At 32.3% G+C, this 24,919-nt stretch overlaps 1 long non-coding RNA gene across 2 annotated transcripts in view; it reads left to right on the top strand.

Annotated features, from left to right (window-relative positions):
• The window catches only part of LOC119604382, a 129,045-nt gene extending 114,757 nt beyond the window's left edge, over positions 1-14,288 (top strand). For both annotated transcript variants that reach the window (XR_005231511.1, XR_005231512.1), the window contains one exon: positions 14,251-14,288. This is a non-coding gene — a long non-coding RNA (uncharacterized LOC119604382). The remainder of the gene's footprint in view (positions 1-14,250) is intronic.
• The last annotated feature ends 10,631 nt before the right edge of the window (positions 14,289-24,919 follow it).

Here is a 24,919-nt window from a genome sequence, read left to right on the forward strand (position 1 = left end):
TAATCATTGTTGCATTTATCATAGAGTGTCCTTCTAAGTTGGCAAAAAATTCTGCAGCGTTCAATGACTTACCTGATGTTTGTTTGGTTTTTTGCAGTCTCTGTTCTTTTTTTTTTTGCATTTGTTGTAACATGCTGCTACCATAAGTGGAATTTTACACCTTTTTTTCTACCACCATCAGTGTAACTGCAATAAACGAAGAAATATATAAAGTTCTGTGTAAAACCACAAAATAGTAAAAAAAACTTTAACAATTCTTACAAACATGGTAAGAGAGAAAACCCTTAAAAGGTTTCAATGTTGACTTAAATGCAAAATCTAGAGAAAAAAAAACATCGCCAAGTGGATAATACACCTTATCCTCGGTTTAAGGCTTAACTCCTAAATGATTAAAATGATTTTTGTTGTGTTTAAGTTTACTATAATAAAGAATTATGCGAATACTTAATTGACAAAATTAAATTCCCATAAACATTTAGAAAGATCTTAAAAGTCTTTTTTTTAAGAATTTTTAAAATTAAATTTGCCCACCAAATTCCTATAATAACCAGGTATAGATGTTTACCATGAGTTCTGCGAATACTTTTCAAGCAACTAGTGCAAAACCATAAATGGCAGGGATGCAGAAAATATACAAAAAATCCCCATAAAAAAATTATATAAGTCTTAAGAAAACAAATGTAAGATGCTTTAACATTTCCTTTGTTTATTTAGTTAAATGTCATGGAATTAACTATAAATTCTGTTCTGCAATTTATTAAAATCTTTTTGGTTTTAACCAAACGATTTTTCATTTGAATGATCACATTTAATATTGTAAATAAAGAATAAAGTATTCAAGATCCAAAACGCTATAAATCTTAAAATTAAAAAAAAAACATAGAAATGATTGATATTGAGCGGCATCCCTATGATTACAGAAACGACAAATGAAAATTAGAATGATCCCCAACTGTTGACGACTTTTAGCGATAAAATGAGGACACGATTTGGAACATGAGATCATAAGATTATTTCTGGAGCCATTGAGGTTAAATATGTCGGCAGTTCTGGAAATACGAACTTCTTTTTCTGGTCTTATGAAAGACAGGATGGTTCTACAACGGGATGATGAGGCACCACTTTCATCTATTCTGGAAAACCCAAAGTAGTTCCTAGACTTACAGTTGGTTTTCTACTATCTAAGGATGCAAGACGGGCATTTATTATGTGTAAATCCCATTCGAACAGGTTCATATCTATTCACACGCAATTGGCTAACTCTAGGGATGGGGGTAATGACTACATTTTCAATTACATTTGAAGTAATCATAACTGAATCTTCACCATTTTCATGTAATTGAAGTTTTGCCAAGTTTTGAATTTTGAATTACAATTACATGTAATTGTGAATTTCGTTCCTTACATGTAATTTGTAATTAGTTATACTTAAATTATAATTACAAGTAATTTAAATTGGAAACTTCAATTACAATTAGAAGTAATTGTAATTGGCATCAGTTAAACTACAATTACATGTAATTGTAATTGGTTAATGGTCAATTACACATTACAAGTAAGTACACATTACAAGTAATTGTAATTGGTTATTGCTCAATTACACATTACAAGTAATTGTAATTGATCATGTAATGAATTACATTGTGTGATCATTACCCCCCATCCCTGGCTAACTTCCTGGTATGCTGGGCTTCCCCTGATAACCGAACGGAGACCCAAATTGACCACGCTATAAATAGGAAGTGGGGACGCTCTTTGCTGGATGTTAGGAACAAACAAGGTGCTAACCGACTACTTCTTGTTGGACTTGTTAGACTGACAACATCGACAGAACACAACATCCTTATCGAGACAGTATGATGTTGGCAAACTCCAGTATGCAAGTGCAAAGTAAGAACTTATGTGATTTAAAAGGAGTCGGTATGAAGAGGTATCTGAGCATGACCATCTACATAAGTACAAAATTTGGATTACGGATGACAGCTGGTAACCAATCGATGAGTAAGAAAGACTGAAGAATGAAATTAAAGCAACTAGAATAAGAGAATCGAGGTCAAGCTTACAGATCCTATATTCGTGTGTGGACCGCACGACTGCATAAGAGATCTTTGGTGAAAAATATGGCCTCAGACGCTAGAGCTGCAGCGATTGCGATTAGAACAAGGGATCTGTATAAAATGGCAAAGGAGATTTCTGGTAACAACCGATCAACAGCTTATTCTTTGAAGGGCACAATGCAATATTACGTCATCTATGTATCATCGGTTGGAAATATGGACCCACTACTTCGCAAACTACTTAGGATATTTTGACCCAATGTTATCTTAAACAGAGTTGTGAGAGTCCAGAGATCCTGTGGGAATGAATATATACCAATACGTATTCAGATAATCAATCGTTATTCCAGGCTAGCTCTCTGATGCAACAATGACAAGATTTAGAAAATGGCAACCGAAGTGTTTTACCTTGGAACCGCAGCGATCAATATGCAAATGGGAAGGATGTACTTGGAGTGAGCTTCAAGCAACCTTAGCCTTTAAATGCAGATAATGGTTCCGACAATACCAACAAAGATAAATTAGATAGGATGGTGGAGGACCACCATGGCTATCGAACACCTTTTGCTTATCGGTTATCGGTATTGAAGGAAACAGCAGTTCTTGACCGATAGAGCTTTGTCTGGCCTACTATCTAATAGTGCTAACCTTGGCGCAAATTTCATCCAAATAATTTTTTGAGTTGACACGAAACTGCCCATATATAAAGCTAACAATTCAAATATTAAAAAATAAACATATAAAACGACAATGAATATGCAAATTTGTGTAACGTTTTTTTTTTACTTTTTTAACATTGTATTTTATAATGTAATTATCATTATTAGCAACATTTTGTTCAGTTTACAAGCGTGTATTTATACTTTATATGGTGGCTGAAGTTATTTTATCTTTTCCATGCGATTTTGTTTTTATTTGTTCTCTATAAAAATAAAGTAAACAGAAAGAAAAAGAAATGCATGATGTTATGCATTTATATACACTTCTTGGAGGAATGTTTTTATGGCATTTTAAATTCTTCTTTTTTTCATTTTTTCTTTCTTTTCTTTTTTCACTACCACAAAAACCACATAGACCAAAAAAGAAAAATAGCGAGCAGTTTTAAAGCTGAACTAAGCAAATAATCCAGTAAATAAATGCACAAACTGCTAAAGAATACTCAAATCCAAGTTGAACTATTCGCATATAAAGATTTGTTTTTGTAGTTTTTTTTCACATTTTTTTTAAGTCGAACTTAAAGCATGACGCAAATAAAAAAGTCGTCGACCCTAAAAAGCGGACAGACGTACGGTGAGACGAACTTAACTGAACTAAACTGCCTGCATGAATTTATAGACATTTTTTTTGCATTTAGCAAAAGAAAATTTTAGAAAAAAAAATACAAATAAGAAGGTAGTATGAAAAGTTTTTTGAAAAATCAGGCCTCTATTTTCTTTTTCAAAAAAGGAAAAATACATCTTATTCTTAAAAATAATATTCCAAAATATGGTGAGAAAGTTGCTTCAGACCTCCCGAAATAAGAGTTCTATATTAAAGTTTTTGTGCATTTACATTTTTATGCCCTAACCACTTTAGTAGAGAGGGCATATTGGGTTTGTGCTGATGCTTGTAACACACAAAAATATTTGTCCTATACCCACCTTAAAGTATACCAATCGGCGAAGAATCATTTTCTGAGTTGATTATGCTATGTACGTCCGTCTGGCTGGCTGGCTGTTCATGTAAATCTTGTGCACAATTTTCAAGCTAATTGGTTAAAATCGGCCCATTATATCACCTAGACCCCATACAACAGAATCGGGGGCCTTTGAGCTCATAGTTATATTAGATATACCCTCTTGATAAAAAACGGCACAAATAAGTTTTATACAAGCCATGGTGACCTTGCCAAATTTCGTAAAGATTGGACCTCATTTGACCCTAGCTCCCATACAAATTTCCCTTCGAAAAATTTCAATAAATTTTTCGTATGCTGCATGAATAAAAATTTTAATTTTTTGACGAAATTTTTATTAGATGTCTCAGACTTTTGCTCATATCATTGTCATTTATGAACCTATAGTGCTAAACTTTTGGAAAGCATGTTTGACAGAATTAGAAGATTTGGATCCCGAAGATATCTGGTGTCTTCATAAAATATATTTCAACAAACACACGGACAGACAGACACACGGACAGACAGACAGACAGACAGACAGACAGACAGACAGACAGACAGACAGACAGACATATAGACGTATAGACAGATAGACAGACAGACAGACAGTTAGAAAGACTAACAGACAAACATGACTTAATCGACTCCGCAACCCATAAGGGTCGGAAAATTATATTATTTTTCTGATACATTCAGTTGTCAAAAGTAAGTATGAGTGATATTTTTCTAAAAATAAATCATACGCTCCTTATCACCATCTCTCTTAAAGGATATGAATAATTTATTTATTTAACTTTGTATTCAATATGGACAAAAATTAGTTTTATCTTTAAAACGCGGTATCCTGATGTGATCGAAAACTGCTCAGATCGGTGGATTAAGAATTCGGCAGAAAGTCTTTTTCCAAAAGTCACTCTAATATAAAACCTTATCAATTTGCCCTCCTATAATAGTGGTAGCTGTGTTGCTGTTTATATAAATTGTATACGTTCTGGTGGTAACGTTATAAGTTGGAGAATGCATACATTCATGCAAGTATGTATCTTTTTCATGTTGAATTTGACACCCACTACAACTATTCAACTGGCACTTATATACAAATATAAACACAAACTTATAAATAGTTATGTATGTATGGGTAAGTAATAAACAAACAAAAGAGTTTATTAAGAATAAATTATTAACACTCGATGACGCATAAACCAGTAAAATGAAGAAAATAAACAAAAACTGCTAAAATCGAGCAGACTCTAGTATATGAACATTTGTAAAAGCAACAAGTCGTTTCTATGTAAAACTGTCAGTTCTCGTTCTCGTTGTTGTTGATTTTTGCAAGGGTCTCATAAATAACTTTCGTTGGTAATATAAAAAACAGACCCACAAAACAAACACATATTCTTGCATTCTTATGTCATGTGTTATTGTTGCTGTATTGTAGTTATTTTTTTAAATTTTTCTGTTTTTGTATTTACAATAAAAGCATTGCCGCCATAATGGGGATATACAATAAATATTTATATACAATGAAAGAATTAAAACTACAATAAGAGCAGTTTTGAAGAGAACACAGAGATCAAAAACCACCAACAATTCTAAATTATTCTAACATGCAATTTAGCTCTATGTACACAAACGCAAATGCAGTTTAGAGAACAAAACAGCTAAAAAAATAACAAAAAAAGAAAGAAAATATTCTCTTAGTTCATTTTAGTTTAGGAAAAATACAAAACAAAAACAACAACTTAGATAAACATCAACAACATGTTTAAGCGGGCATTTTTGTATGTGTGTGAGTGTATTGTTATTTTCAAGATTTTAGTTAAGCTTAGTTGTTATTACTAAGTTTATTGTTGTTGTTTGCTTTAAACAAAAACAACAAAACACTATTATTTGTTTGTTTCTTTGTTTTAGCACGCGCCGTTAGTGCAACTAATTTGCCGGAAAAGCGTAAAATTTTTTTTGTTATAACTTTTTTTCTGCTCATGATTTTTTTAAGTTTCTAAGTTTATTAAACAATTTGAATTTTATTAAAAAATAAAACTTGTTTTAAGTGTTTAATTGCTTCTCGAGAGAAAATTATTTAACTTTGCAGATTGTTAGAAAAAGCTATTCATTTATAAAACAAAAGACTTAGGACACAAACTTGAAATTATTTTATTGACAAAAAATCTTTTTTTTAATTCACAAAAAATGTTTTTTAGATATTATTGTTACAGTTGTCGAAAAAAAAAACTCCCAATTAGTTTCCTAATTTAGTTTCCGATTAATATTTTATATGAAATGTAACAAATTTAATGTTTCTGTTGGCAACCAATCGATGAGTAAGGAAGGCTGAAGAATGAAATTAACGCATCAAGGACAAGAGTATCGAGGTCAGGCTTACAGATCCTATATTCGTGTATGGATCGCATGACTGGATAAGAAATCTTTGGTGAAAAACATGGCCTCAGATGCTTAAGCTGCGTATACGATTAGATCTAAGGATCTGTGTAAATTGGCAAAGAGGATTTCTGGTAACAACCGATCAACAGCTTATTATCTGAAGGACCCAATAGGCGTTATAAATGCATTTCATATATTTTTCAATTAACACAATATTTCATTGAATCTTTTACAATAAAACACGATTAAATTCTAACCAAATATGGTTATTCCATAAAAAGTATTTAGCATCAATATACAGTGGACGTCCAATAGTACGTACACTCTTTATTACGAATATCCAATAATACGAATGGCAAAATTGTTGCATTGTCTACTCTATAGTACGAATAAAGTCACAATTTTTCTGTTCGATTGTACGAATAACGCATTTTTTATGGGAATTTTGGTTTTATTTACGTATGAATGAAGTTTTTATTATGTTTTTATTTTATTATTTCGGTATCATTCACCTTAAGCTCAGTAATTTTGAAGTTTTTTTTGTATTTATTACAAGTGTTTTGTATTTTTAAAAATCCTATACACACAATTTACTGCATGTATATTTACAAATCAACAATTATTTAGTGTTATTAATTTATTTTATTGGAATTTTGATGACCCAACTCTGATGACAATAACTCTGCTGAGAACAATATTGAAGCCTCAAAAGCGCTGTTATTGAAAAAGCCGTAAGAATCATTTTACAATGTAATAAACATCGATGTTAAATGATGGTTTTTTATAATAAGTAAAATGATATTTATATACATATGTATGTATGAACTGTTAATTTTGAAAGTAGTGTGACTCCACATTCCAAACAATGGATTTAAGGATAACTATTCTAATTTTTAAGAGAAAATTATAAATTAGAGAATTGTGGTATATTCCATTCAAGTTTCAAATAAAAGTTTTATGTAATCTGAACATTTTAATACATTTTAGAACACATATGTAAATTGCAAGTTGTCTTTGGCACACATCTTTTTAAAAACATTAAAATTTAAAACCTTCTACATATATCTCATTTCAACCATTGGACTCACGATACTTTCAAAATTAACAATTCATATACGTAAATATGTCCCTTTTATGCCTGTTTATGTACAAGAAATTTATTTAAAATAATACACATTTATTATATTTTGTTCCGTTATGTAATTTTTCATGAAAAATAAATAAAATCCAATATTTTATGTGTATTATTTGAATTTAAACATACAAAATGTGTTGTTCAATAATACGAATTTTTCGGTATTACGAAAGGGCCTGACACTATATAATTCGTACTAGTGGACGTCCACTGTATTGTCATTTAAAAATCCACTTTGACTACATTTAACTTTTCTACTTGAGGTGTAGGGTACACCTCTTTAGTGGGGAGGGTATATTGGGTTTGTGCTGATGTTAGTAACGCACAATAATATTGGTCCTATACCTTAAAGTATATCAATCGGCTTAGAATCATTTTCTGAGTCGTCCATCCGCCTAACCGCCTGACCGTCCGTCCATGTCAACTTTGTAATCAAACTACAGGTCGAAGAATTTTGAAGATAATTCAATGAATTTTGGTACATGATATTTTATTGAAAATGGTTAAGATGGGTCCATTATTTCACTTAGTACCCATACAACTGAACGCCCGAAGAGGGCTTTTAAACCTTGTAGTCAAATTGCAGGTCGCAATTTTAAAGATAATTCAATGAAATTTGGCACATTATCTTCTATTGTACTAGAAACGAAGCCTATTGAAAATGGTTAACATCAGTCCATTATTTCACCTAGCCCCCATAGAACTCAACATGTCGAATAGGGCTTTTAAGTTCATAATTATATTTAAGATAATCGTATCTCGACAAAAAAGCTGCAAAACCATGTTTTGGTCTTGATGACTCTCATGAATTTTATAATTATAGGGCCTCATATAACCCTAGCCCTTATTCAAAGCCCTCTTCAAACAACAACAACAATAAATGACTTAAGTATATCTGAGCCAAGGTACAATTCTGTTAAAATGCTTTATTATGAAAACTAAATCATATTTTGTTTTTATAACTGGTGTAGGTTATTGTATGGTCGGCCTTGCCCGAGTATAATTTCATAATTGTCTTTTTATTTGAGATCTGTTTTTTGTCTCATTACATTTAATTTATTGCAAACCTTTTTTTATATAAAGTAGTAGTTCGTGTCTTAAGTCTTTTGTTTGACATTACTGTAAATCAATGAATACAATTATTCCGACACATAAAATGTAAGACAATTGAAACACGTTTCGTTTAAAACACAAAATACTGAAATGAATAACTACTCGAGAGTATTACGAACAAAAAAGAAACAACAACAACAGGAGAAAATATCCAAAGAAATTCATACACATGTCAACTTTGACAAATTTTAAATCAATCACCATCAAGTCTGTGAGTATAATTGTGGTTTATGTTTAATATGGATAATGGAAAAACAACGAACAAACAATAGTGAAGTTAAAAAGTTATTTATTACTTATAGGTCAAATTCCAGTAAAAGGAATTTAAATGTAATTAAGTAGCATTGTATTGTATTTATAGATTATTGGGAAATTTAAAGTGAGTTGTGAAATGAAAAATATTCTAAAAAATATTTTTTTTAATTTAATTTTCAACAAATATTCGTTTTGTAATGGATAAAATAATAAAATTTTTCTTCAATTATATAATGATTTCATTCACTTCCGTCATGTGGCTGTTTGCATTATATTCAATTTCTAAACTTGTTAGATTTTAATTGTTTGTTGTATTTTAAAAATCTTAACGCACATAGCTATTGATCACTTGACATTCCATTGGCGTTGCTACTGTTTGTAATTGTTGGTATAAATCTTTTAACTATATTGTGTTGCCTTTTCTATGGTAGTTTATCTTAAATGCAATTAAAATTTGACCATATTATGTATTGGTGCTTATTTTCCAATTCATTGTAAAGATCAAAAGCAACTAAATGACCTTAACCGCTAAAATACTAAAACAAACAATAACAACAACCACACAACCGTTAGAGATAAAATTTAGGAAATTTATTTTATTACCATAAATTATTTGTTGCCAATAAACTAAATAATAGGCAACAATAACAATAACAGCAAAGAAAATTCAACAACAACAACAATGACAATGTTAAAAAAATACAAAAAATTAAAACAAAAACTACTAAAGTTAAAAGTTTAAAAATCTCCTCTTTTATCAAGCCAAAAAAAAAAAACAGGAGTCGACTTAAATCGACTAAAAAGTTACACTACATCAAAGTTGATTTATTTTACTGATTTATCTACTTCCTGATCTACTAGATTAGTCTTGTTAATCATTGGAAAAATAAAGGTCGAAATTAGTTATAAAGGCCCAGCTTTGGTCTGGCTATAAATTGGAAATGACATTGTCAATCCAATATCTCGTAAACTCGAAGTTATTTTCCGAAATACCTCTATGGAAGTTTGCAACTGTATGATGCTGACATACCTCCGGAGGCCTATAAGATATTAACTGATATAATAAAGAGTAGATATAATTCAAAGATTATTTGAAAGTCGTTAACGCTGTATTTCATAATCTTTAACATATTTCTCTCTAACAAATATGATTACAGAAGTTCAGTATTGTTTATTACACTGGCCGGCATACTTTCAGTCCAGAGATCAAAGTTTCAGCTTTGAATTAAAGGCTTTACATCTGACATATCTTCCTTGTTCTTCGAGATATCATGATGTAACGAATTTTCCGAAAAAATACACCTAAGTCACTATCGGGCCTGTTGTGCGCTCCTTTTCATGAAAAAAAAAAAATTGTTCACTGAGTATATTATTTTCCAATGTTCAGAAACTCAGTTTCCTGGACGTATTTCCTACGGATTTTCCAATCAGTGTTAGTCAGGAAAGTTATTTCCGGAATAACATCACTTCCAAGATACTTGGATCTAACTTCCTCTAATGCTTGACAGTGGCAAAGAAAGTACTCCAGAGTTTCACTGTCCTCTCTACATGCTCTACTTTCGTCTGAATTCGCACGGCCAATTTTGTACCTTACCTCTGGGAGAGTACTTTTTTCGTAAATTTGGTGTAAATTTTACGAAAAACTCATCTATTGATTTTTTTTAAATTTTGTTTAATAATCTGCTCTAGTTGCTGAGATATCATCCGTTGAAGTTGATGGATAGACAGACATCGTTAAATCGAATCAGAAAGTGATTTTGAACCGATTTTGAATATTTTTTTCGTTACAAACAAGACAGACATAACGGACTTTCAGATGTTGTCTTGGCGCCGCTATAACGTGTCTAAAAGTGACAAATTTCAGGACACAATATCTCAAATCCCAGATGTGATGGAGAAAATCGAATTCAGCGCGGCTCAACCTTTAGAAAAGTATAACTTTTTTAAACTTTTGTCGGCCTGTGTTACTGGCCGACTAATTGTTTTGCAAGTAATCCATGTCCTGATAGCAACTAGAAATTTGATAGCATTTACAACTTCACATAGTTAACACGCCTGTGATGTTTTCGTGACAAAAAAGTTCTGTAGAAATGGCTTTGTCTCTATTCTCCATTAAAAGCCGATAGAGAAGAGGCCTTGTCTTTATGCTCCATTAAAAGCCACTTATGGTTGAGCTCTTTAGTCCATATTTGTCGGTTCTAACTTCTGAACTTATCTGATCTAATCATGCTTAAATTCCTCTTCGTTTATAAATTGTTGAGCTGAGGTAATCATGGGTTGTTAGGGTGTCGAATGCGACTGCTTCCAAAGAAAAATAGTACTGATCATTGCAAATGAAGTGAGAGGTTTCTATTTGCTTCTTGACATGTAAAAACTATCTGATTTCTCTTAATTGACGTCCTTCAGAGGAGATTTTATTGTTGGATAGTTACTAATAAACGAACCTGGGGTTTTGCTGTTTTCGCAGTTGATCACAGCTGGAATTGGCGTAATAAATGATGTTGACCTAGTCTTTTTGGTTTATTCAAAAATTTGGATTACCTCGTCAAAGCTACTTTAACCTGTTGTTAAGCTAGATACTAAGGTACCATAAACATTATGAAGTTCTAATTACTTTTGCTATGATCTGACCGTTATATTTAAACTATTCTTTATCTTTAACCTCAACCTATTATTGTTTACTTTTAAGATCATTGTAACTAACACAATTCTGCATTCTGGAATTGCTCGTTAGTTTTTACTACTGGATAGTTGCATAATTCGGGAGTTGTCTCAAAACGAAAGTGTTGCATAAAATTATCGAAATTCTGACGATAAATTGCGTCATCAATTGCTGTAATGAAGTGTATTAAGTTGAGATGTCAAATTAAAGTTTTAATTCCAATTTTTAAGGCAGTAAAGGGTCAAATTGATAAATTTTTATAAATTGACAATATTTTGAAAATCATTTTATAATCTATGAGTAATGAAATTAAAATAAAATTGAAATTATACTTTAATAAAACCCTATTGTAGGGTACAAATATCATGTGTACTAAAATATTAGCGCAAACAATTTGAATTTTGTGCATTGCTTCGAGCTATTATTTCATTTTAAATACCTCTACTGTAAACACAACTACCACTTCTACCGCTATAACCCAGTTGATCATATCATGGAAGAGGACATTACCTACGAAGACAAATTTAAGTGTTAAATATGGAGATATGGATGGAGAGTTTGAGTTAGAAATACCACTGAGCTATTTAGTTCTCACAGGTTCTTCAATCTATCTAATGATGTGACATGAAATAGCTACAATGATTCTAGAGAATTTGAACTCTTTGCTCATATTGAACTCATATTTGTTTCGTGAAAAGTTTTCAAAAAATGTAAAAGACGCCGTCCAATGAAATATGTTAATTGAGGCATAATATTAATTCTCTGGTCATATTGCTTTCCTTTGTTGGGGAGGGAAACACAAATTATCATGATCGAATGCCTATACATAGAAACTAGGGATGCCAATCGGGACTGATTTTTAAAAATCCCGGGATTCGGGATTTTTAAATAAATCCGGGATTTTTTTTAAATCCCGAAAAATATAAAAAAAATTCAAAAGATCTTAATAATTTATCGACAAAAATAACCTTTTCTATTTCATATTGCAATATGAATACACTTAGTAGGTGCTTACTTTCCAATAAGCATTTTGTGAAAAGAAAAACAAATTAATTCAAAGTACTTAGAATAAAAATCTTTCCATCCCAGGTACTAAATAGTAGGATAAAAACTTACTTCTGAGCAAAAGCTTCTTATATGTTATAAATATAAAATAATACCCATGTGTAATGAGGATCCATACGAGGCTACATAGTGCACCTTACTGCACATATGTACTCATGAGACCATCCGTCTTGATCTGAACATCGGATATATGGTTTTTAATGGTCAGTAGGGAAATACTATAGAACTGGTTTCTATCAATTATAGTTATAGTAATTCCAGCTTCTGCCAAGGCAATATTATTAGTTATATCCCGTGTTCTCTAACCCAAATAAGGGAATTATCATCTCCCCATCTTATTGACAGGTTGACTTCCATTATAGATTCTAATACACCCATTAAATATCCAATAGTATCAATGCCTATTTATTGCCCTTTTTATACCCTACACCAGCTTAGTGGCGATGGTATATTGGGTTTCTCCGGAGTAGTGCTTTTGTTTTATACTGGCCTTAAATACCCTGATGAATTTTGAAATGATCGGGCTTCTTTTGATCCTAGCCCCCATACAAAGCACAGCTTTAACAATTCGCTTAAAAAGAGAAGTGCCGCAATGAAATTCAGCATAAACACATTTTATGTAAATTCGTCCTTCAAATTTTATGAGGATCGACTTATATGAAGGCATCCCACAAGCATATTTCAGAAAGATAGTGTTTTAACAATAAATGGCTAAAATATATCGGTGACGAGGTATAAATCAACTTAAAAGATTTATTATGAAAACTAAATCACATTTTACTCTCATAACTGGTGTAGGGGGTTATATGGTCGGCCTCGTCAGCCTATAATTTCTTACTTGTTATTTGTATATATCCGATAGTATCTATGCCTATTTATTGTCTTTTTTATTTTTGATATTTCAGCTTGTAAGTAAGTAGAGTCATCTTAAGTCCAAAAACTTTTAAAATTTTATTATTTAACACTTTATAATGTATAAAATAGCGGAAAAACACTTAAAAATTCGGGATTTTAAAATCCCGAAATTCCCCGGGATTTCATTTTTTAAAATCCCGGTTTTCGGTACTTTCAAATCCCGAAAATCCCGGGATTTTCGGGAATCGGGAATTCCCGTTTGGCATCTCTAATAGAAACACATTAACAACTTCTTTCTCTATAAAAATCATTAGGTCATCTGTTTAATTAATTTGCATCACTGTTAGGCGGTTTGGATGACTTATTGCGTTTCTCTATCGCCAAAAATATAACATCTTGATAGCACTTGATAACATCGTGATAGCACTTTCATCATTTCCATTCAATTTTCCGTCAAAGGCCCCGCTTTTGCCTAGGACACGGGGTTTTCTAAAGCTCAGTGTCAAAAAACGGCAATGACAATTAAATTCCAATTTTCATCTTTAAACATATCTTGCAGCCAACTGGACATCTGGGATACTTCTGCGAACGTTCATACAATAAAAACATTAAAGTATTTAAAGACATAAATACCGCAAAGAAGTTGTTGGTATGGAAACATACCCAATATCCTCCTGTACAGTTGTGGAATTTTTCTCTGTTTTTGCGCTCCCGCTTTGACTGTGGTTTATAATAAATATAAACCTTTCGTACACATGGCGGTGATTTAATTGCTTTAGGAAAGTTTTTCTTAAAGATTTTCCTCATTTTTGTGTTCATTTTAACAACCACTAACAATTGACAAACCATAAATCAATATATATGGATGGATGGTTTTTAAGAAGATTCCTTAAAGTAAATAAATTGGCTTTTATTTATACAAAGAGGTCTATTCTTAAGCCGAGCCATTAATTTCAAGTTTGTAGCTTAAATCTTTTGTTTTCTGTAAACAAAACAAAACAAATTTTATTTTTAATACAACAACAAGCTAGTTTTATTAATATGTCTTTTTCTTGTGTGTCTTTTACAGATTCTTGCGATTTAAAATAAACCAGCATAAAGGTAAGTCAGTTAATGGAAATATTTTGGTGATGATTTTAATAATCATTCAAAATATTTAAATTTCATGTTTGGGCGTCTAGTGAAAGTACATTTTTCAAATATTTCTATAGAAAAATTTTTTCTTTAGTACTCAATTGTCTCTTTGTCAAATTACCACCTCCTACATTTAATTTAGTTTTGTGTTGTAATTATTCTCAGACCATATATTTGTATACTCAGAGTAATATGTATTTGAATTTCAACTAGATATTTTTTTTCCAAACAACAAGTCAGTTTAGAAAACAAGTGTCATGACAACTACTTGTTTTGTTTCTACTTGAAGCGTAATTATAATACTTGTATGTAGTATTTAGTTTTGTTACAAATATTCTATCATGTACATAATATTCTTTGAAAATGTTATTAAGGTCAAATTATTATTTTTTAGGCGTTATTTTAGAAATTGTTAATGTGTTTATGAATGTGACGATTTGAATTTGTTTTACAGTTTGTAGTTTTTTGAAAATTTGTCTGTGTGTAATTAAGAGAAAGTTTTTTTTTTTTTACGTTGCAATCAAAAATATGAATATGAAGATCATAATTAATATTAAATTGTGAAAATTATCAAGTGTCTTTATTCATTTGTGTTGTAATTTAAAGTCATTCCACAAGGTGATTTTACTAAAATTATATAAATTAAAAGTAATTGCTATAGAGTTCATATATATTGCGAATGAATTTACAAGTATTTAATTTGTTACAAAAAGACATTATTGTATTTAGAACTAGGAAAAGTTGCTTTAAATTAAACTACTTGAAAGGTGATATGACCTAAATCTAATTTTTTACAAAATTTCTGAGGTGATAGCTACATAGCAGCAGTATGAGCTAAGTCTTCAACTATTATAGTTGTTAACTTTGTATAAAAGGTATCGTCCACCCCTCTCTTTCTAAATATTCATCTAAAAAATTACTAATAAAGTAAGGACTCTAACTAGGGTAATATGAATCTAGACAGAGCTTTGTTCGATGAATATGAAAGTCGACAAAATTTCCTATATTGCCAAACATCACTGATTCTTGGAATGATCTCTGAACTTAAAAAATCAATATGAGAGGTAATGTAGTCGTATGGTTGGTTAAAGACTGGAAACAGCAGTTTTAAGTCCTCGCGTGTCAATATGTTCTTGGCCTTCAACATCTGCATTCATTCAGTCTTGCTGCGCTGCAGGCAGACATAACCAATAAATGAAGATAGATATAGAGGATGTGTAATAAGTAGTTATATTGTTTATAGCTTCTAAAGGATTAGTTCTTGTAAGTACATTGCTGTTCTCTAAACTTTATATAGCTGGTCTTCAAAAGTCGAAATACTTTACGTGAAGACCTGCCGTGCCAGCTTTATTTTACATCCACAGAGTGAGCTTATTAGACGAATCACCACCGCTTTGGGCTTTAAAAGAAGAAGTACCTAATGGCAGTAGACAAAATTGTCTATATTACCACGAGTGTTATAATTAAGCTACCCAAACATCACTGATTTCAGGAATTATATCTGGCTTTCGAAACTTTATGAAAGTCCATGTGTGGGGTAATATAGTCGTATGGTTGGTTAAAGACTGAGAACAGCAGGTTTAAGTCCTCGCGTGTCAATATGTTCTTGGCCTTCAACATGTAAGAACTAGTTCTCAATGCATTTGTTATTACATTGCATGCTGTTTTCTGAACTTTATATAGTTGATCTGCTTAAGTCTAAGTGTTTTACGTGAACATCTGTTGTATTAGCCTTATTTCACGCTGGTAGTTTTACAACCACAAGGTGAGCTTACCGCTTTGTGCTTCTTACACGCCTTGCTAGTTTTTATGCATGGTTCTGCCGGTCTATATACCAACACGTTGATCAAGTATTCGAGCTTTCTAATCTCTGACCATTGCTTTCCCGCTTCATAGACGTAATCAGTAGACCGATTTACGAATACATCAAATAAGACGAGGACTTCTTCTTACTCACAGAGAACACACTGTGGGAATTCTAGTATGAACAGAGTAAACCCTGAACATACCTGGGCAAGGAAGGAAAATTCAATGGTATCACTTGTATTAGATACCTTACATCCATCACTGTCAACCGATTCCCGTGATACCAGATTATAAGGCTCACTGGTCAAATCATACCAAGGAAAGTCTGAGGATGCATTTCACATCACAAGTTTTTAGTCCCGACAGACTAGAGATATTGGTAGCACCTCTTCTACCCCGGGGGATAGTTGGTTTACAATAGATTTATTTTTAGTTGAAGTGTACATCAGAGATGCATATGTAAAAACAGGACATAGCTTAGCTGTATACACTCTACGTGGAGACCTAGTTCTTATTTCATGACAAACATCTTACGACTCTGAGTTGGATGTTCAATTTCCATGATTGTTTGGAGTTCAGAATAATTACTAGATATGTATTATTGTTTCTTAAGCCTTAATAAGAATTTAGCAGTTTTATCGTGCAGGTTGAAACTTGAAATCATGGTCTTGGCTGTGAATTGTATTACTTCTTGCTTGCTTAGCATTTCTCCTAGGCCACTGTCTGTAACATCAGAGCATTATAAATGATGTCAATAACTACGTCTGGAAATATTCCTGATACTATATAGTATTACAATATCTTCCGCTTAAGCAACAACTTTTATTCCTTTATTGTCCAGTTCATTATTAATCGAGTTAACAACAATTAGCCAAATTCAGATCAAGCTGTAGTGTGGTGTGCACCATTCCACTTGCTTATATATTGTTAAAACTATTCTAGATTTCAACACTGTTACTTACCAATTGCTAATATACTCCTCATTATCCAGATAAGAAAGATCTCTTTAATGTTAATATCCTTTTGAGGTTAGGTTAGGTTACGTGGGTTGCTCGCTAGCAAGCGAGTTCACTCGGAGGCCTTGTGACCTATTGTGATACTCTTAGAATTACTATTCCCTAATATTGAGAAAATGGTTGCCCTCCCTAGTTTGGTTGATTACTTGGTTTGTTTGAGAGAATGGTTGCCCTCCCTAGTTTGGTTGATTACTTGGTTTGTTCGGTCTCCGTGTAAACCAGTCCGTGCTTTTAATAAAACCGATCATGTTATCATGGAAAAGAGCTCTACCACGATAGAGTAGTTTGTGCTCTTGTAAGGCTGGGCAGTCACAAAGAACGTGTTGTTCCGATTCCACTTCTTCTTCGTCTAAGCAGATTCTACAGTAGCTATAATTTGGGTAGCGCATACGTTCCGACATATGTCCAATCATACACTGCCCAGTAATTATACCAGTTAGAAGCCTAATTGAGTTCATACTAAGTCACAAAAAGAGTCCTATCTGTTGACTGCCAGAGCAGTCTCGATATTTTACAAGTTGTGATATTTGACCCCCTGAGTTATATACTTTTTAAATTCGAGATATTTTTCTATAACTCGGACAATCTTAAGTTTATATGTCTTTGTAGATCGACTGCTTTACAATTTGTAAGTGGGCGTGGCACCCTTCAGCCACTTCTAATTTAAAAACAAACACACATATGTTTTTATACATATATAAATAACACCTTTAGCTCAGTATTAGTAAAATGCCAAGAATTTTGCTATAAATTTAAAAAGCTTTTAGATTATAAAAAATTTTTGTGTATGCCAAACATAAATAATTACCTCATCTACATGCAACATTAACTTACTAGTCATAGAATATTTAATATAACAAAACCTCCAATTAAATTTTGAATTTTCTAAGAAAATAAGCATTTAACAAACATTTTAAAACTGACATGTATCTCCTACAATGTAGAAGACTTGACATTAAATAAATAATGAGTAATAATAATAATAATAGAAACAATAATAAAGAAACCTATAATAAAAACAAAAGACTTAAGCCACAAACTTACTAAGCTGTTGCTTGGAACCCAACACAACTACATAAAAATATTCAATTCATTGTAACAAAATGTTGCATAATACTGTTATAACCAGTTGAAATTATTAAAATTCTTGATAATTTGTTAAAAAAAAAAAATTATTTAGACGAAAAACATAAATGTTTATAGTGATTAGATTTGAAGCACAACATGATAATTTTCCGCTAGAGTTGTAGAAAAAATTATTTTGGACTTTTGAAAAAACACAAAAAAAACTACCCAGGCTTGACAAACAACGCAAACTGCCAACAATATTTAAATGACATTAAAACTAAAACCAAATGAATAACAAAAAAAAAACATAAAACACTAACCGAGTCTGGCCACAAGTATATTCAACTTAAGAACTATAATTTTAATGATCATCAATCACTGTTCTGTGGCAAAAACATGCAAATACACCTAAAACAAAAACCAACAAAAAAACTATCAGAATAACATCAAATACAGCAAATTGTCGCAATTTTTGTAGAGTTTCTGAAACCACATTCTTGTTTTGTTATTTTTTTTTGTAGAAAAATTTCACATATGAAAAATCATGGTCTTTACCCACATACGGATCATGTGTATAAACAGCAGCACACACAAACACGCCAAGAACTAATGATGTAATAATGCGGCATGTAGATACTTTATATTGCTGCAGTTGCAAACATTAAAGAAAAAAGTTCATTTTTATTTCTTTTTGCAAATAAAACGAAAAGCATTCTTAGCCGTCTGTCTCATGAATAAGTATTTGCAAAGAACCCAACGAAAAAGAAAAAATATATATGTATATAGAAAAACTTTAGACAATTTTTGTTGTTGTAAATAGTATGTTGCATAAATAACGGTAGATTTATGGTATAAGTGCCATAAAAAACAACAACTTAAACTTGGCAATGGTGGTGGTGGTGTTGGTGGCGGAGTAAGTAAATGCAGTTGTGCCAGTGACGATGGCATTAGTATTTTACTTTTTTTTTCTTTTTGCAACAATTGGCAAATTGAAAATTACTACATTTTCCAAGTTAAAAGTTTAGTTAGAAAAAGTACTAGACAATGTTGAAAAAACATAAAGAATGATGCAACAAAAGGCGGAAGCTAACTACATTTAGCATACATGCCACATTACACAAACACATACAGATAGAAAGACACCTATGTATGTATGTGTAAAGAACCTTTAGTTAAAATTATATGGATGTATTTACCTAGCAGCTTGTGTACTTAAATTTTCTTTTTTGTTGCTATTACTGCTGCCATCACTGTAGCTGTTTAGTTTAATGATAATGATGACTATAGTTTGCTGTTTTTGCTGTTCTTTATCACCACATCGCCTTCGTCATAGTTGTGGCAACTGTAAATATCAAACAAAAAAATCACAAAGCACACTTTGCATAATAAACGTTTCAATTTCAATCAAATTGAGATTTTGTACATGTTGCAATAAATTCTATTTAATGGCTTCAAAAAAAACTAAAGGAAGATGAAAATGATGCGTAATTATTTTCTAGTGTTTTTTTTCATGCCATAGTGAAAATCCATTCTTATGCTAATTTTGTTTTAACATGAGTACAATTAGTTAAGTTTTTTTTTATTAATTTTTGTAGCCTTTAGTAACAAGATTTTAAGCATATTTTTAAAGTAATTTTTCAATTACTGTCATTTGAGTTTTAAGTTTTTTGACTTTAATACATATTTACATCAGGGGTGGGGTTACCCACCCTTCTTCGTACACGATATGAGCATTCTACCTCTAATAGTTTCCCAGATATACGAATTTTTTTATATAATTCGCAAGGGCGGTACCACGCCCCTATTACCCAAATGTTTACATAGATGCCAAAGTTGTGCGTACAAAATGTTTGTTTTAATAGCTTCTTAGATATAAGAATTTTAGTTTTTAATACCTATGGGAGGAGTCACGCCTCCTCTTGCTAGTCTGCCCATTTTTTATCCTTAATATTAATATTGATACTAAAGAGTATCCGAAGAAGTTTCTTAGTTATAATGTAAGATTTTCTTTACATGAGAGGTGTCAAGCCCACTATAGCTATACCGCTCATTTTATTCGCTAGTATGGATATCGATGTCAAAGTTGTCAATACAAAACTGTTGCAGTTTTGTTGCGATTTTTAATATTTATTTTGTGAGCATGGCACCTCGCCCACTTGATTTTTTAAATTAAAAATAGCCCATACAGGAAGGCACTGTGAAAGAGCAGGATAGTCGTCTATAGACTTCAAACGAATCCTCAAACAAATAATACATTTTTGGCGATCCCAGTGGTCCCTTGAGGTAGAAAAAACTTTAGGCGATTTTGACCTAAAAACACGTTTTTCGTGGTAACTTCACTTGTCTGTACAATAGAGTATCTCGAGTAACAGTTTTTTTTAAGAATTTCGTGTAGGAATACCACTCAATCGATGCGTATTAATGTACTGAACACGAGAAAAATAAACAATTAGGAAACTATAGTCGGGTGTGGTCGACCATATGATACCCTACACCAATTGCGAATATTAAATGTGATTCATTTTCAATAATAAAGCATTAATGTTGAATCTTACATAGGTTCCAAATAATGTCTGTTCATGTACGGTGGTATGCTGACTAGGAAAAATAAAAGACAGATTTCAATCATTTTCAACATCCTGCGTCATTTGATTCAGAGAACAAACAAATAACAAATTGTGTGAAGTGAATTGTGGACATTCAAGTAATTTTCTGAAGAGGACTTTGTATGGGGGCTAGAGTCAAATAATGCCCGACCATTATGAAAATCGACAGTGGAAGGTCTTGTTATATGGGCAAAACTTGTGCCGATCCTTTTAAATTTATTGTCGGGGTTTATGTTTATATAAAACTTATATAAAACTAAGTTTTGCCAATTTAGGTAGAGATAGTAGATCATTTAGGTGATATAATGGACCAATTTCAACCATTTTCAATAGCGTTCGTCTTTTTTTTTTTTTCTTGGACAGCACTCAGGGGATGACCCCTACTCATGCAGTGCATTGTGCTGGAACTAGGAAAATAGGTTGTGGGAGGGAGGATAGAGGGAGTAGTGTTTGTGGACATTTCATTTAAACCTTTTAACATCGAAAGTGGCGGGGAATACTTCTGCAGGAAGTTTGTTCCACATACGAACAGTGCGGCTGAAGAATGAATTTTCCCTGTAATGTGTTGTGCGGTCCACTGGCCAATCGACCACAAATGGGTGTGTTCTTGAAGACAGTCGTGTGCTACGTAAAAATATACGGGTATCGGGAACGAGTTCCCTAATTTCAGAGGAACACATTCCATTATAGTATCGATAGAACAGTGAAATACATCCCACATTGCAACGGTGCTCCAGTGAATCAATAGAGTTGGATACCCTACTGTCGCCGATAAGTACCTTCGCCTTCTCTTGTACGCGGTCGAGTAGCTCCAAAATAGACTTCGAAGCTCCGGCCCATACATGGGAGTTGTATTCCATTTTCGGTCGGATATAAGTGGTGTAAATAGTGAGAAGATAAGATGGAGTGAAGTATGTCTTACACCGTTTCAGAAAACCGAGACACTTGAATGCTTCTTTCGACAGTTGGAAAATGTGTTTAGTCCATCGGACATCGCACTGTATTTTCATGGCCAGAACATCAAGAGTTTCTGATTCCTTAATATTTACACCACCCATAAATATAGATGGACTAACATTATCTGCCATACGTTTTTGTGTTAAAAAACAACATTGAGTCTTGCGAGCGTTAAAATCGTCTCTGTTTACACGACCTCATTCAGAGATTTTTATCAAGTCGTGATTAAGCGATTCATTCATAGAAGGTCATTTATGAAGATAAGAAATAGGGTAGGAGAAAGAACGGAGCCTTGCCTGAATTAATCTTGAACTCGTTTGAAGAGATCCCATCTATAACAACTCGTATAGTGAGATCACTGAGAAAGTTCAAAATAAATCGAGTGAAGTTATTACCGACACCAAATGCAGTAAGTTTTGATACAAGTGCACCATGCCACACTCTATCAAACGTCTTGCAAATATCTAGAGCCACCACTTTACTTTCGCCATAATAGTGAATGCAATGACACCATTTTTCCGAAAGGAATGCCAGAAGGTCTCCCGTAGAGCGACCTCTACGAAAGCCATACTGGCGGTCGTTAAGTAAATGGTTGGTCTCTAGATATTTGACAAGATGGAAATAAACCATACTTTCCATAACTTTGGAAAGTGCAGAACAAATTGCAATTGGGCGATAATTTTCAGGATTATTAGCCTCTCCCATTTAAGGAATTGGCGTGACATTAGCAATCTTCCAGCATGTAGGAAATTTACCGGCATGGTATAGGACGAGCTAGCGTCGAAGAGCACTGCTTCAAGACCAGTGCCGGTATGCCATCAGGTTGTAGTGTGCTCTTGCATTACACACCACTGTACAAAAACATCAACACACACACGTACACATACACCGCACACTCCAAACATAAACAAAATCGATCAAGCTGCACTTGAATGAAATGTGACGAATGCTTAAAGGGATCATATTGGTGTTTGAGTGACATTATTAAAGTCACTCAATTCCCCAATTTGAAGACAACCTGATTGGTCAACTCTTCAAGTTGCAACTGTCGAAATTAGAATAAGTGCATGTATGGAATAGGATTAAGCAAGATAGAATGTAAATTAGAATAAGTTAGAATAGTAAAGAAGATATGTAAATTATATATAAAAAGAGCCCCTTGGCCACAAATAAAACAGATTAAGACTAAGACTCAAATCGGCAACTACATTGCCTTGAATTTTATTCAGAAAATCTCCTTTTGCCCTTATTAAGGTAAGATCGGCAAAAGCAATAGCGTAGCCAACGGCAAACACTGCCGGTTACAAAACAAACTCTTTAATTAATTTACTTTTGTTATTTTGACAAACCAACTCACTTGATCCTGCCAATCTAAAACCAACTCACTTGATCCTGCCAATCTAAAACCAACCCACTTGATCCTGCCAATCTAAAACTACCACATGGCGATCCTGCCAATCTAAAACCACCACATGGCGATCCTGCAAATCTCTATCCTGCCCACTTAATCTTGATCATGCAATCTCGATCTTTAGATGGAAGAATATGTACCTTTGGGCATAACAGAAGACATTCCTAAATACGTCCCAGCCAGATTAGGACCTCAAAAACTAACTTTGGAGGAATATAGAAGAAGACAGGAAAGGTTAAAAGATGACAAATTGACAACAATCCCAAAGATAGACACCAGAATAAAAAAAAAGAGAGGTGGACGTCTGGTCAGGTTAAGAAAGAAATTAGCAGAAAACCTTAGAATTGTCAGAGACGAGCAAAACCCAATTGCATGGGAAAAAGCTCAAGAAATTTGGACAGAGATAGATAAAATTAAGATAGAGATAAAAAAAAAAATGGGAAGACCTCAAAGTAAAGAGGTAACAGTGGAAGAGAATATAATCAATAACAATAATCAATCAGAAAATAAAGAGGAGATTGATAAACAATTCTTTTTAATAATAATTGCAATTATTATATTCATAGTATATAGAATAAATAAATATTTTAAAGATTATGTCAAGAAAAAGGTGGCTACTGTTAATAATAACACTGTTAATAGCAAAGCTATAACAGATATATAAAAGATTATATAAAAAAAAAAAAAAAAAAAAAAAAAAAAAAATAAATAAAATAAATAGAAAATATATATGTAGTAGTATGTAGTAATAAAAATATGATTTATGGAGGAATTTGTGAAAAAATTAAAAGATATTTGGGCAAATCTAAAGAAAAGTCCCAATAGAAAATATACAAAAAAGACCATAAAGGAAAAATTAAATATTATAGAAGATATTAAAGAAGGTTTTCAGACAGCATTAGAAATAGAAGGTGACACTGAGAATACAGTTGCACTGAAAATAGAATTTAATAATTTATGTAAAACAATAATAGAATTTTTAAACAAGGCCCAAATGCAAGAAGAAAAGGAATTCATCATGGCGGCATTTAGTTTGGAAACAACTTCCAAAACTCTCCCATTATTCTCAGGAAATTTCAACGAACTAGAATGTTTTATGGTGACAGGTGATCTCATATATAAGACATTATCAGAAGTAGCTAAAAAAGATTTCCTTCAGTACGTTTTCCATGCGAAACTAACTTCAAATGTTAGAACGGCTATTGGTGTTGTTGCTGTGCCTGAGACTTTTGACGCATTGAAGAGTGCTTTACAGCAAAGATACAGAAATAACAAAACAATTCCACAACTACAGGATAGGTTAAACAATTTGTACCAAAGAAATTTAACGGTAAATAACTACAGGGACAGATTGACTGATATAATAGATAACCTTAATAAATTAGGAATTGAAGAGTTGGGAAATGATGCCACAGAACCGGAGAAAAATGTAATAATTACCCTGAATAATAAACTAGCCCTTGAATCATTTAAAAGGGGCATAAATGACAATTTAAAAACAGCAATTTTTGCTGCACGTCCCAAAAATCTTCAAGAAGCAACAGAACTTGCTCTCGAATTAGAAAATGAGCAAAAAACAAACCCAAGCTCTATTATGCATTTTGAGAGAGGTTATAGGCAAACCAATAACTTTAGACCAAATAGACAAAATTTTAATAATAACAATTATAGGTCTAATAATAATAATAATAATAGTTATAGACCAATTAACAACAATTATAGACAGAATAACAGCAATTA

Source organism: Lucilia sericata, unplaced genomic scaffold (genome assembly GCF_015586225.1).
Source record: "Lucilia sericata isolate MDLA Ls3-8-SP2 unplaced genomic scaffold, ASM1558622v1 Contig000387F_arrow, whole genome shotgun sequence".
NCBI classification, from domain to species: Eukaryota; Metazoa; Arthropoda; class Insecta; order Diptera; family Calliphoridae; genus Lucilia; species Lucilia sericata.